Source organism: Thunnus maccoyii, chromosome 17, assembly GCF_910596095.1.
Source record: "Thunnus maccoyii chromosome 17, fThuMac1.1, whole genome shotgun sequence".
NCBI lineage: Eukaryota > Metazoa > Chordata > Actinopteri > Scombriformes > Scombridae > Thunnus > Thunnus maccoyii.
Genome location: NC_056549.1, coordinates 1440408 through 1454272, shown reverse-complemented (window position 1 = coordinate 1454272; position 13865 = coordinate 1440408). Strand labels below are relative to the sequence as shown.

Sequence of the window (13865 nt, the reverse complement as noted above, 5' to 3'; positions counted from 1 at the left end):
TACATTTATCAGGATTATTGATGAGCCACACAGGATCATAAAAAGCAAGTCCGTACACCTCTTGGATCTTTTTTTCCCCTTATTCTTAATGAAACGTAAAAAAGTGATTTTTTGTTTAGAAAATATTCATTTTTAAATCATTATGTAGGAAACCATAAAATCAGAATGAGACATGTAAACAAGACAGTCTCCCTGCAGAAACACTGATTTACATGTTTAACAGTGATGTGCAGACCTGCAGGTTTGATGTGTCCTGTTAAACCAGTGTGATCGGATCTGATTTCCCTCTTTTGGTTTCAGTGTTTGAGGATCATCCAACGGCCGCTGACGTTAATAAAGATGAAGCACAGAGAGGAAATTAAAGCTCGGCTTCCCTCCTCTAATGAGATCATATCCATCATGCTGTTCCCTGTAACCTCACCACAGCCACTACCTGCCAGTGTGTGTGTGTGTGTGTGTGTGTGTGTGTGTGTGTGTGTGTGTGTTAAACATGAAGCTGTAATGTCATGTTTTATAACAGCAGGGGGCAGCAGAGACACAGTGTGGCTCCCTGCAGAGAGGAAGTTCATGTACAGAGGAGGCCTTACATAAAAGAGCTCTCATATGATCTGATACTAGATTTCTCTCTGCAGGGGGAGGAGGAGGAACCTCATGTGAGTTCAGCTGAGAAGGATCCACTGTGTCCATCTATGTGTGTTTTTCAGAAATCGTGATATTTATCTTCAGACTGAATATTTACTGTTTCTGTTTTCAAGGTTTTCATTCAACACAACTGACTTTAATCTTTTGCTCTTTTTTATTCTGTTCAGACACTACAGATGGAAATGCTACAATAAACTTTACATTTTACATAAAAAAAACACAATCACCTCAAATGACTAAACTAATAATGACCGAACAACGTTGGTTAGCGTAACGGGATATTTCCCTCTCACTGTAAACTGCATGAATACTACTACTAATAAAACACACATATTTCTGCAGGTATGTAGATAGAAATGAAACAAAGTCACACCTACGTTCACACAATTATTTGAAATAAGTAAATAACAATAAGAGAAAAGACAGTAGCAGCAGAACACGAATGTGTTTGTATCAGTCTGAGTCGCTCTCACTGAGGAGCTTCCTCCTGCTCCATGTTATTTTTATGACGAGTATTAAGTGTGATCAAAGTTTGATTTACGACTGCTGAAGTTGTTGTTCGTAACAGAATCATCATAGTCACAAAGCTGTTCCCAGTTATAATAAAGTGTAATGTGAGGATGTCAGTGTTTACAGGGACAATATGTGTCCTCCTCTGCATCGTGCACCAGGCCAGTCTCAAATATTATTTGTTTTTATTTTTTATTTTGTCAAAACAATCTTTCAACAGTCTTATTTTCATCAAGCCTTCTGCTCACAGAATATCTGCCTGAATGCAGCTCCGAAAGATCAGCACAGATTGGAAAGATTTCCTTCAGCATGTTTAAAAAGCTGATAAAAATGTTTTTGCTGTCAGCGGTATGACAGCGTTTCTACAAAGCTCCATTTTCCTCGTTCACACCGCAACGCCAAGCCGGTGAGGCGAGATGTTTTGGAAAAGCTCTGTTTTGGGGGGAGAAAAACACTGTTTTAGTCTGGACGGAGGCCAAAATGGAGAGAAAGACATTCTCAGACCAATGTGGACATGGTCTGAGAATTTTTGGCCACTTAGGGGTGATTTCCTGCTCTTAGACATGTTAGGTGCGAACCCAGGACTGTTTATGTTTCCTCCTCAGCTCAGTCTCTACCGCAGGGAAGCTCTCTCTCTGTTTTTCACCATCTGTGTGATGAGGACATTGACACTGAATGTGACAATGGCCTCATAAACCCCGGCAGACTCTCCCTGGGCGTCGCTCATGGTCCCGAGGGTGCAGACGTCCCTCCTGTGCAGATTATTGCTCCGTCTAACAGGCTGAGGATATTACTTTGCCTGACGGGCAAACAGCAGCAGCACCTTACATGCTTATTTCCCCGGGGACTCCTGAATCACATTTGCAACGACTCTCGCTGGAGAAATTTGGTAAAACCGTGTCGGTGTGAATCCTCCTGAGAGCGCGGATCAAAAACCCAGCTGAGTGAGGACGAGTCAGGCTGAGGGTTCAGAGCTTCAGCCTCGCTGTGTGGGATCATCCTCTGTGACAGAAATAAGTCCTTCATCCCGACTGGCTCTCATTCAAAAACACCCGCCTGCCAATCTGCTGACAGCTGCTTTGCTTCTCCATCACAGTCAGACTGAAAGCGTCCCCCCAAAATGGGATTTTCAACGCCAACAGGAAGTCCTCTCATCCTGCAGAGAAGAGCCCAACAGTAAAAAGAATATCTCAGAGATAAAAGTAAGACGAAAAAGAAGGAAACTGCGTCAAGAATCAGCAGTTTCAGAAAATAAACAGAAAATTCTGAATTTGTAGTAAAAAATGACTGATGTGCTGCCAAACCATCTGTCAGAGTGAATAAAAGATGCTGTAAATAATCATAATATTACTTACAGCATGTTTAATAATAATAATAATAATTTTGATTATTATCAGGTCATTTTTGTCTAATATTCAGACCTTAAAGTTTTTCTTAAAATGTGAAAAAATCTTTATTTCAGCTTGTTTCCAATAAAAATCAACCTGTTTCAATAATTTTATAAAATCAAGGTGAATTTTTCTTGATACTACAGTAGAGATGCAGACTCTTATTTCTTTAAAGACTCCGTCCAGACATGTTGTAAGACAAAGTGCTAAAAAGAAAAAAAAGAATAATGAAAAATAACTTGTTTCTGATTTGTCCACAAAAAAGTTAAGTTACCTCATAAAAAGAATAGAATGATTGCAGGATTTACACACCCTCACCTCACATCCTCACAAGAAATTCAGCCGGCAAGAACGACCTGTTTACCTGCGTAACCTGGTTACGCTTGAGTGACAGACGCCATCTAGTGGCTGTAGTAATTATGTGCACTGCGCCTATATGAGGTGATAAATTTCCATAATAGGTGGAGACTGTTCACTTCACATTTCCAACCGCAACTTCAGGACAGTTTTTAAAAAAACCATAACTACAATTGTCCTGATCTTTACTGTTGCCATGACGATGAAGGTTGCATAACTTTAAGGATGTAGCAACTTTAACCCACACCATGTTTCAAGTGATCATTTTAATCCAAACCATGATATTTCCCCAACGCCAACCAAGTGGTTTTTGTGCCTAAACCTTACTGGACCTCAACCAGTGTCGTCACATCAACATCTTTATTTTTTACGAAAACGCTGTGGAGTGCAGGTACAATCAACCTATGTGGTTCTTTCATTATGAGGATGTGTTGTATTTACAACACAAGAACAACAAAAAATGACACAACAAGCACTTTCTCAGTTACAGGAGTCATTCTTTCTGTTTTTACCTGGAGACCTACTTACTGAAGTGAGTTTCTTCTGCAGATATCTGCATCTCATTACCAGTTAAAGGTCAAAGATGAGCTCTCATCAGTTTCCCATCACTGCTCAGACTGTGGTTATTGATCCTTCTCACCTTGGACTAAACGCCGTCCTTTAGCACAAACGGCTCAGATTCAACTCACAACACAACAGATTATCCTGAGAAAGGGCCGAGTCAGCACAACACAGAGACTGCCGTTCGTTCATTATTCCTGTTTGCTTCACCGCTGAACGATCAAAGAAAACACTCGCCTGGAAGAGATCGATACAAGCGCTTCAGTCGTATGAATTTTTTATTGTTTCTGTTACCTCTGGTGTCCCGTAGTTATTATTCATAACTGTCAGTCTGAGGAGTCTGCAGAGGAAACAGGAAGCGGGAGCTGAGACATGTGCAGATGCTCGTTTATAATCAATGAAGAGAACGCTGTAAAAAATGTCTCATCGCTAAAAAGATTTTCTTTTTCTGTTGGAAATTATTCTGTCATCTTCACTTTGTTTTATTCTACTTTCCTTCAGCCTGCTTCATGTAGTGTTTTCCTACATTTCCCTGAACACCTTCCACTAAACATACCAACATTAAAGTTATAAGGTACGTCCCAAGTCCATAATTTGACCTTTCCTCCATCCTCGCTTGAAGCGGAAGTCATTCCGGTCATCATGAAGGCCGTCAAAGTGTTTATTTCCGCTCTGAGGAGCGAGGATACACAAGAGCGGCTGTCACGGAAGTCTTTTACCGGCCAACACACCACTTATTGGATATCAGTTATTGATTGGATACTACAGCTGATCTTACTGATCTGATACTTCATAACTACACTGAATGGAGGCAGATTACAGATTAGACTGTAACTTTATCACTCCACAGTTTTATATTTTATTTCTTTTCTGATTCACCATCAAGTTAAAATCTGTTAATTGTTGGTCTGAACAAAAAAAAAAAAAACATAAACAACTTTCTTCATTTATTATTTCCCATGTTAACTTTTATTATAGATAAAATTAAAAGTAATTAAAGTCAGTCTGTCAGTCAGAAACACTTTTAAACACATTTATATTTTACATCATTCGTCCTCATTTATTCAGTCACATGTTAGGCTGAGTGTCGCGTTTTTCAATTTTCCCAGAAACATTTAGCCTAATAAGTAATTTCCAGTGTTCAAAAGACACTCTGATCATATTCTGGGTTATTAAATAATGAATTCACAATCAGAATATCAATAAATACAGGCGCAAATAATGAATCAATAATATAAATACATTCTGCAGTAGAAATGGTTCATGTGTTTCTGAGCAGGACACAGTTAGTTTAAATACAGATGCAGGTTTTTATTCTGTGCAGGTGTTTGTTCAACAGGTAACAGGTTTCAGAGAGGAAACAGCTGCTGGCAGTGATAACTGTGCACCTTTATTAGTGTTAACACAGTGCACATGTGTGCAGAAACAAACTCCATCATAAGTCTCTACAGTGGTTAAAGCTGACTGACAACTGATCAGCTGTGATCAGCTGCCTCCGTCATCAGAAACCGACGTTGCTTCACACGACGCTTCAGAGGAAATGTCTACCTGCAGTCTTTCATTTTGACATTTTAAACCCCTTAACATCCACTCTTTTTATAGAATTTTTGCCTATGTGGCATACCCAAATGGAAAAGCTTATAACAGAAGAACTGTAAGGCCATGATGCATGTATTAGGCTTCATTTGACAAGTGACATCTTCTAGTTTTTGTAAATGTTTGTTTAGCATGTGGCTAAAACACAAACAAAATTATATCAGTTCAAATAAGGCTCAAAAAAGTGTTTTTGGTCCTCATCTATAATGAGTCATATTTGAATAACAATAATTAAGACATTCTTTATGACAGAACTATGCAGAACACCATAAACCCTCTACATCTTGTCAACCTGTATAAAGTTCCAGACCTCTAGGACTAACCTTATGGGAGTTTTTAGTCTGTGATGTCACTGGTTTCCCCGAACCTCTCCAGTTATCTCCAATTGGCCAAATTGTGCGAGCTGCTTTGACTCATTACTGCGTGATGCTACTGCTTACAGCTGGCTTAAGAGGGTCGCTGGTGACCCGGTGGATTTTAAGAGGTTTAAGAGGTTAATTAATTATAAAACACATTGAGTCTCTATTTCCTGTATTTAAAAAAATCATATAAGGCACATAATGACACAATATGAAAACAGAATATACTTTAACAGCCTGTTAAACAGTATTTTGGTATGAAAACCATCATTTTTTGTTCAAAACAAAGTATTTCTATATCAGACATAGATGTCCAGTATCTTGTGATGAACTGCTGGAAAACTGATTGATTGATTGACAGCTCAGTGAGTTATCAGCTATAAGAGCGGATACACCTCTTCATACAGTGTGCTTGTCTGCATTCACAGGGGCGACTACACTGGAACAACACAACCTTTAAATGTTGTTGAAAGACGGTCGCGTTTTGCTGCAGTTGCTGCAGAAAGTGTCGGTGTTTTAATGTCTGGATGTTACCACCACCAGGGAGCCGGCCAATCAACAGCAAGAACATCTTTCCCTCCGTCTGCTTCATTACAGACGGTCGATCTGTATGCAGAGCACACGATCACACCTCCACTTCTCTCTCTTCAGTTCATTTTCCCGTCACGCTCAGTTGCTCGCTGCCCGCTCGCTCCCTCAGGTCTGCAGCGTCGGGACAGAGAGAGAGAGAGAGAGAGAGAGAGAGAGAGAGAGAGAGGTGGAGGCAACAAGTTCACAGGGATTGACATTTTTAAAAGAAATGACGACAGCGTGTATTGATTCAACACGCAAACACAGAGACACATACTGTACAGTCCAAACAGAAACATTTCTCTCATCACAACATGTAGATGTTAACTCTCTCTGTGATCTTATTAAGCCGTCTATAATTATACACATTTTTATACAATTACACAATAATTCTGTGGTATTCCACCAATAATCAGAGTAAAGACTTAAAGCTGAACTCATTGATTGTTTAGTCACTAGGTGCAGAAGAACAGCAAAGGTAAATCTGGAAAGTTTCTCATCTGAAGGTGATGAAAAAGAAGAAGAAGCGAGCAAAAGGTGCACAGATCTCTTCCCATTCATGGTCATATCAGTAAATCAATTGCAGCATTTTTAAAAATAACAATATTGGAAGATTTTGAAGTCCGCTCCACTCAGAAACAAGTGTTTGTGTGTTTGTTGTTCCTTGACAGTGCTGTCGAATGAGACTTTAAGTAACAAGCAGCAAAAAGTAAGAAGGTCAAAGGTCAGAGGTCACTATCCACAGAGACATTCAGGTACCGAGCAGCTGAGTGTTGCTCAGGGGAACTGCGGCAGGACACGCTGGCGGCTGTGAAGCTCAGATCTTCTGTTCAGACGGACGACTCGGCCTGCTGAGTCTCAGCCCCGAGACGTAAGAGGTCAACATACAAAGTAGGGTTTGTTTAGGTTTGAGCTTTGCCTGGCACACACACACACACACACACACACACACACACACACACACACACACACACACACACACACACACACACACACACACACACAGTCAGGGATCAGCAGGAGCATCTCAAAGCTGATTCTTAAAAATCCTCAGATTTTGTTCCAAAGTTTCGATGTTTCCTCTCAGCTCACTGTTGATATCAGACACCACGACAATATCATAAAGTTTATTTTTGAATGATGTGTAAATATTTTATAATATTGTGTTTATATACCATAATTAATTTAATTAATGCTGGATTATGCTGCCAGTGAAGATTAGAGGTGATATGAATGCTGACGTCAAAATTGTGCTTAAATCCTGAAAAATTCAGGTACAAACCTGAATGTTGGGAATATTCCTTGAAATGTGGTCATGTAAACCCTGTAAATGTAGAAATAGAGCTGAGGATATATATATATATATATATATATATATATATATATATATATGTATGTATTATAATTCATAAAATTCAGGAAAGCACTTTCAATTCGTTTAGAAACTCTGATAAAACACCAACAATGTAAAAATGTAAAAGTTGTGAAAGTGTTACATGTTTTACAAGTCAGAAATATACATGAATATTTGGGTAAAAAATTTAGGTAAAACACTGAAAACGTAGTTATTAATCAGTAAAACCATAAAAATTTGAGCAAATTTGGGAAAACACTTTAAATTTGTGTAGAAATTCTGGTGAAATACCAACAATTCAGGTAAAAACCTAAAATTTAGGAACATTCTTAGAAATCTGGGTAAAACCTTGAATATTGGCCAATCAAATCATTGATTATACATGAAGCCCCGCCCCCCTAGTTACTGTTACATGTCAATCATTCTCAACTCCAAGCCCATTGGTTCCTACTGAAGACTTTAAAAACAGCTCACAAATATACAGTTTCATGTTTAAATATGGTTTCATAAAAATGTCACTGAAGTTTTTACCAAACAAACAAACAAACAAACAAACAAACAAACGAGAGGAAATGTGCATTTCCAAACATGAAGAAAAATATAGAATATCAGTAAAATGTCACTTTAAGTCTCGATGTTGGAAACTGACTTTTCTGTTCTCAGATTTCTGTCCTTATAATGTGAGACACACACACACACACACACACACACACACACACACACACACACACACACACACACACACACACACACACTAATTGAGGGGATGAAGCTGTGAACATCTGTGCCCATTAAACATCTCACAGAAGGCTCAGTGAGAGCTTTTTGTCTTTTTGCTCAAACATGAACAGGGACTCATTAAAGAGTGTATATGTGTGTGTGTGTGTGTGTGTGTGTGTGTGTGTGTGTGTCGCACTGCAGGGACCATAAGCATAGATTTGGATATGGATGGCAGGGAAATGTCCCTACCAGTACTTTACCCGTTTTAACTGCGGTTAGATCTCTGCAGAGTTGCAGGTTTGTGTGTTTTCTGTAAAAAGTGGGTTATTATGATGAAGAGTGAATGCTGGTAATAATATAGTAATATATAATAATAGAAGTGTTTCTGTCCACCTGGTGAATGTGAGTCCAATATTCACTCTCTTTTAGCTCTGTTTTTACTCTCTACCAACTCCTGAGGGAAATATCTGGCTCTTTAGCTGCTAAATGCTCCACTATGTTCACCAGCTAGTCTACAGCTAACTGTGTCTGTTTGGTGCTGAGCAGGTAGTGTACAGCAGCTTTTAACAGCTTTTTTCTCTGAAAACGACACTATGAGAGCACTGAGAGTGAACCAGAACAGTAAAAGTTGCAGCCGGATGGATAAACAATGAGCTGAAACTCACTATAAAGCTCATAAAAGTGCTCATAAAGTTGTGGAAATATTGAAAAATCAGGTTTCTGTAACTTACTGAACTCTGAAGTGTTGTTAATAATTTTAGTGTAAAGTATAAATCTAAGTCTTTGGTGTTGTGGTGTTTAGACATCGGTTTATTCTCCTGAGTGTTTCTCTTCAGGAGGATCGATGTGAGACGCAGAAACAATGAAGCTGATTTCTGTCGGACAAACACGCAGCATTAAACAAACAGCAGCGTCTGCAAACATCTGTCTCCCTCCGGCTCGTTTGTCTCCACTAATTACAGCTCATTCAGCTGACAATTAGCGTTTGCTGCTACATGTAATCTGAGAGGGAAACCTCCGCCTGCAGACAGAAGTCTGGCGGGAACACCGTTTAATTCAGAGATATGGATCCACCTGCCGCAGCTGATCAGCCTCACACTGACTGACTGACTGTCAATAAACCTGCATTTACCTGCAGACTTTACCAGAGCCTCGATACTCCTTGACTTTTCTTCTTCTGTGATTTTACATTACTATAAAGAAGGAAAAACAGCATAAAACATTAAAATGCAAACCTTTTAAAAGGAAAATCAAAAGGTGAAGAACGGTTACTGGTGGTGGTCTCTACTGAAGTAAATCCTCCAGACAGACAAACTAACCAGTAGAGGGACTAAGTAAGTATGTTTAGTTTTTGAAATGGATGGTTGTATAAAATTATTTTACTGGAACATTAGTTTATTTGGTTGATCCTTCCAAAAACAGAAAATAGTGAAAATGTAGGTGTCTCCAAAAGTGAAAACGTCTGCTTTATCTCATGTATCTCTGAAAATATCGACCAAATCACCAGATTTAGCATCTTCATCGATACCTTTGTCCATCTTTTAAATGTATACACTTAAACACACATGAATTATAGGAGGAAATTAAATAGGAAATTAAAAATCCATAAGGTATGTTTATATAGGTCTGTAATTGTTAAATCAAGGAGACCAAAGACTGTTATCTTATCATAAAAGTGACTTCACCCTCTGATGTCACCAGCCGCTAACACGTACCTCGCTGCGTCTTCCTGCTGTCAGACTTGTTTTGCCGTCTCCCTTGGTGGCCTTGACCCTCCTTAGCCCCCCCCTGCCAGCTCTCAGCAACCTTTGACCCCACACTACTGACAAGAACACAGTAAAAACAAACAGAAATGTGATCAGGGGCTTTTCTGAACTGAAGGAACTGGTTTGGTTCGTACATATAAAGACCTGTCTGCTGGTTCACTAAGAGGTTAAAAAACTGAAATAGAATTAAACGAGTTAAATTCAGCTGTAAGTTAATGATGCTGAACTATTTCATTTCTCTTCAGTCTTCAGTCGACATAGAAGTTGATGTGTTAGAAGGTTGTTAGGAGCAGTTAAATCTGATAAACCTGAGGAGTCACCAGTGGAACCAGAAATCAAAAACATATTTCTGCTACTAAACATTATATTTCTTTCGCTCATCTTTGTCATTTTCCAGTAAATTACCATATTGTCCAGAATATGAGAAGATATTTTATTCTTCACAGGATCAGATCTTTTTGAATGGAGAGCAGCTCCTACAGAGAGTGATGCATTATGGGTTGTTTGTAGCCTTCGTGTTGCTAGGCTAGCAAGTTTCTACCTTTGTGTTTATAGTGAGTCTGTTAGAATCATGATTGGTTTGCTCAGTTTAACCTGCGGGAGTTTCTGAAGCTCATGTGACGTGTTTTTCTGCAGCGGAGGAAATAAATTCATGACAAGTGAAAACGACGTCTTTATAGCAGAAACACAGCGAGAACTGAATCATCTGTCAAACAGATGAGCAAGAATTACTGCTGTCAGAGATGATGAGGAGCTGCAACAGACAAAGAGACAGTCTGAAAAATGATGAATATAATAATAAAATAAAGAAAAAGATCTTCCTTCGCTTGGTCACATACAGTGATGACGGACTGGTTTGTTTTTGCTTTCAAGTTTCTCAGACAGCTTTTACAGAGTCAGTTAGCTTATCAGTTAGCGCGTCAGTTAGCTCGTCAGTTAGCTTATCAGTTAGCCTGTCAGTTAGCTCGTCAGTTAGTTCGTCAGTTAGCTCAGTCGCACTGGTCAACAAAGTAAAACTGAATTGTTTGTTAGTTTCTGGGTTTTTATCACATACTTTCATCATAAACTACACATTTTTCTTTGTCACATACCTTTGTTAGATGTAAATAATTAATAAACCAGTACAATAGTAAACAATAATAAATACAAACAATAGTAAATAATGAAGCCAGACATGAAAACCTCACCTGGACTTACTGACTCTTCGTTCCCTCGAGGGTTTTTTTTTAAGTTTGAAGATTTTCTTTCTGTTCTCCACACTGCTGGTCTTCAGCGCTGATGAACACAAACAACCAGAGAGAAAGAAGATCAGACTGAAGGAGGAAAGATTCAACTTCATCAATCTGGAGAGAAAAAACTTCACACACTACAAAAAAAGACACAAAATGACTCAAACACACTGTTATTTTAATGTTGATGTATAGTTAACATATCTTGTTAGATTTCAAACCAACAGTAACGTCTTCATTTTCTGTTCTCCCACATGGTCTAGTGGTCAGGATTCCTGGTTTTCACCCAGGCGGCCCGGGTTCAATTCCCGGTCTGGGAAATCAGCTTGTTTCGGTTAATCATTGGTCAAATAATAAGACCCTGGTTGTTGGTTACCAGAATCCAGCTCTGGTGATCAATGTTGGAGATCAAAAATCTGCTGAGCAAAGAATTTGTAATCTTTATTGTTTGTAAGGAGGAAAAAAATCCTCACTATCAGATCAGGACAAAGTTTGAACTCAGAACCTCTTTGTTACCAAACCAGCGATTAAGACTTTCTGCTCTCACACAGAAAATAGTTTGATCTGTGGTTTGTTTCACAAATGTGATTTGTGAGCACTGTTTACATACAGATTACATTGTCAGTGTCCTGTTTCACAAATGATTGTCACTCACAAATTGCACATAAATTTGCAAGTCCTACAGTCCTCTTGCATGCTCATGCACGGGTCACAAGTATGGTGTTTCTTTTGATTAGTTTAATGTGTAAAAAAAATTAATGCTAATGGAAATTATCTCCTCATGTCACAAGTTGCAGCTTGCATGTTGTAAATTTGGTGAAACGGGCCACTGGAGTTCAGATTCCAGTTCCCCAAAAAGAGACAAAATGACTATTTCGCAATTTTGGTAATTTAAAGACAACAATGGTTGAAATTCTGTGTCCCACATGGTCTAGTGGTCAGGATTCCTGGTTTTCACCCAGGCGGCCCGGGTTCAATTCCCGGTGTGGGAAAAGTTTGTGTTCGACACAACAGCTTAAATAAAAACCTGCTTCTTCAAGGCTTCCGTCTGGTTACAACCTGAACACTGACAAACCCTTTGTTGGAGCTCAGAAACACCTGACAGCTCAGCTGCTTGAAGGACGGGTTCACAATATTTCCAGTGTGTTAAACCAGCAGTCAGGTGTCTGTAATCATTCCTCCTGTTCATACTGGATCCTTCAAATGTGTTTTCAGAAGTGTTGGAGGCCAAAATCCACAGTGTGTCCACACAGTCATTTAAAAGTCTGTGTGAAGCTTCTATTCAGCTTCATCAGTCTGAGTTAGTCATATCAAGTGGATATCTGACACATTTACAGTCTTTTTAGCATCAAATTCCCTCTTTGTGTTTCCTCGGACAGTGTTTCCCTGTTGAGCTGCAGGTGGAAGTATAGTAACAAAAAGAGGGACTTTGGCACTAAAAAGACTGTAACGTTGAAAGATATCTACTTGATTTGACTCATTTGGACGCTGAAGCTTCATATTAGCTTCAGATAAACTTTTAAATAGATTTTTGCACAGAAGGAGGACTGTGGATTTTGTCCTCCATCACTTCCATTGTAAGGTCATTATGAAGGGATCTTCTAATGGTCAGTATGAACAGGAGGAATGATTCAGCCTGGTCGCCAGAATAAAACATTGGCAGTTTACATTTCTGCAAACCACAGAAACGTTAAATGTGAACATTTCAACACGTGAAATATGTAACATATTAACATTTCCAAAATACGCATCATCTCAACATTTCTAAAGTGACGTAGTTCACACGAGATCTATATGAGTTGATCTTTCCTGTTAAGAGGAGGAGGGGCAGGTGGGTGGTTAGTAAGTTTCACGGCAGCAAGTTGGAAATCAGCAGAGAACACGGTTCAAGACCACCACGAAACCAATGTCCGCTTCCCGTTTCACCCGACAAAAGCGGGTGTTTTTAGTGAGTTTTTATTTTATTTTTTATTTTAACCCAAACCATGATCTTTCCCCTAACCCTAACCAAGCGGTCTTTGTGCCTAAACCTAACCAGACCTTAACCACAGCGTTGTCACACCATAAAACATCATTATTCAACAGGTAGAAATGTTTGTATGGTACGTTTATAGAAATGTTGATATGATACGTATTACATGTGTTGAAAACGTTCAATGCCAACGTTTTCTTCTGGCGACTGGGTTGAATGATTACAGCAAGAAAAACAGGTTTCACTGTTCATTTGGGCTCCTGACTGTTGGTTTAAGACTCACTGGAAAAATTGTGAACCATCTTTTAATCTGTCAGGATCTTTAGTTCTGAAATTGATCTAAGATGCACCATCAATATGTCACTGTGCTCTGATTGGCTGAAGAAACTCAGTGACGGTTTATATTATTTCACTCTGCAGGCTGACAATTTTAACTTGAGTTGAGTTTGAATTTGTTTCAGACTCTAAACTTAGTTGTACATAGTAAACATTTTTGAATTCTGACTATTTGGAGTCAGAAAATCTTTCTCTTCAGAATAAAATGAGAAGTGTCCTCAGGTGAGCTGACAGATGAGGAATGAAGTCTTAACATCATCGTCTCTTCCTGTCGTGGCTGTAATCCGGTCTGTTGACATGGCGGCGGCGGCGTCCTGGAATCCGGCCTCGGGCCTTTTTTCATCTCCAGCCAGTCCTTTGCATCACGTCGGTCCTGGTCCATCCAGAAGACAGATGCCATTTCGTTGGCTCTGAAACAGAATAAAGAATACATTATTCATGGCGGAGCCCTGGAGGAGCTCATTAAACTCCACACAGCAAACGCAGAAGACAGACTCATGTTAAA

General features: G+C 39.2%; 1 long non-coding RNA gene and 2 other non-coding genes across 4 annotated transcripts; 2 read left to right on the top strand and 1 right to left on the bottom strand.

Moving 5' to 3' along the window:
- Positions 1 to 777: 777 nt before the first annotated feature.
- Positions 778 to 4035, bottom strand: LOC121881973. 2 transcript variants are annotated; one of them, XR_006091980.1, is made up of 2 exons: positions 3426 to 4035; positions 778 to 2308 (listed from the first exon to the last, which is right to left on the bottom strand). It is a non-coding gene; the product is annotated as an uncharacterized LOC121881973 (long non-coding RNA). The 2 variants fall into 2 exon arrangements; XR_006091979.1 differs by lacking the exon at positions 3426 to 4035 and adding an exon at positions 2815 to 3061.
- Positions 4036 to 11300: 7265 nt separating this feature from the next.
- On the top strand, positions 11301 to 11372 carry trnae-uuc. The gene has a single exon. It is a non-coding gene; the product is annotated as a tRNA-Glu (tRNA).
- Positions 11373 to 11972: 600 nt separating this feature from the next.
- Positions 11973 to 12044, top strand: trnae-uuc. Its single transcript has one exon. It is a non-coding gene; the product is annotated as a tRNA-Glu (tRNA).
- The last annotated feature ends 1821 nt before the right edge of the window (positions 12045 to 13865 follow it).